The 1006-nt window shown below is 40.7% G+C and overlaps 1 non-coding gene across 1 annotated transcript; it reads left to right on the plus strand.

Annotated features, from left to right (window-relative positions):
- The first annotated feature begins 677 nt into the window (after positions 1-677).
- LOC145612922 (small nucleolar RNA R71) lies at positions 678-783 on the plus strand. The gene has a single exon (XR_014106825.1). It is a non-coding gene; the product is annotated as a small nucleolar RNA R71 (small nucleolar RNA).
- Positions 784-1006: the final 223 nt, after the last annotated feature.

The raw sequence follows: 1006 nt of genomic DNA on the forward strand, positions 1-1006 counted from the left end.
TTTGACTTTGATTTTGGCCACTATAACCTTGGTTATGGTTACCACAAGAACCTTGATTCCCTTGGTTCCTATAACCACCACCATGATTATAGTTGTCAAAATTGCCTTGGTTTTGGTAATTCCTATTCCATTGGCCTCTTTGATTATCAAACCTTTGAACATTGTTGTTTGACACAAAATTAACATGTTCACACTCATTGTTGTCAAACTCATCAACACATTCATTGTTGCAATTGCTAGAATCAAGGTTATATGATCCACAAACATCACAAAACAAACATCCCATAGGCATATTATGTGAAGTAAAAGGAGTTTGAGAGTTAGAAGAAGTACCTCTCCCCTTAATTTGGGAGGGAAGATTTGGAGCTTGGGAAGAGGAAGAAACACTCTCCAACTTGGCCTTGATCGCCGTCATCTCCTTTCCCAAGTTTGTCATTTGAGAGGAAAGATTGTTGATGGCATTAAGATGGTCCACCGAGTACAACGAAGATTGCTTGCTTGAAGAATCTCTTTCCCCATCTTGCCAATCTCTATAGTAAGTCACCACATCCTCTATTATGTCCACAAATTCTTCTTCGGTTTTGTTCATGATTGGACCACCGGCCCCTCCATCAAGACATGCCTTGCCTTGAGCACTCAAACCACCATAGAAGATTTGGATCAATTGATATGTTGGAATTCCGTGGTGAGGACATTCTCTTTGGTACTCCTTGAATCTCTCCCATGCCTCATAAAGACTCTCATTTGGCTTTTGCTTGAATCCTTGAATTAAAGCCCTTGCCTCCGCCGTTTTCTTTTGATGATAAAAACGGGACAAGAAAGCTTTAGTGACATCATCCCAAGTTCTCAATGAATTGGGCTTCACCTCTTTGTCTAGCCATTCCAAAGACCTTCCTATGAGGGAGAAAGGGAACAACTTAAGGCGGATGAATTCTTGAGACACTCCATTAACCTTGATCGTGTTGCAATATTTTTCAAACTCCTTAAGATGGTTCAATGGGCTCTC

The sequence above is a fragment of the Chenopodium album genome, chromosome 24 (assembly GCF_948465745.1).
Source record: "Chenopodium album chromosome 24, dcCheAlbu1.1, whole genome shotgun sequence".
Classification (NCBI taxonomy): domain Eukaryota; kingdom Viridiplantae; phylum Streptophyta; class Magnoliopsida; order Caryophyllales; family Amaranthaceae; genus Chenopodium; species Chenopodium album.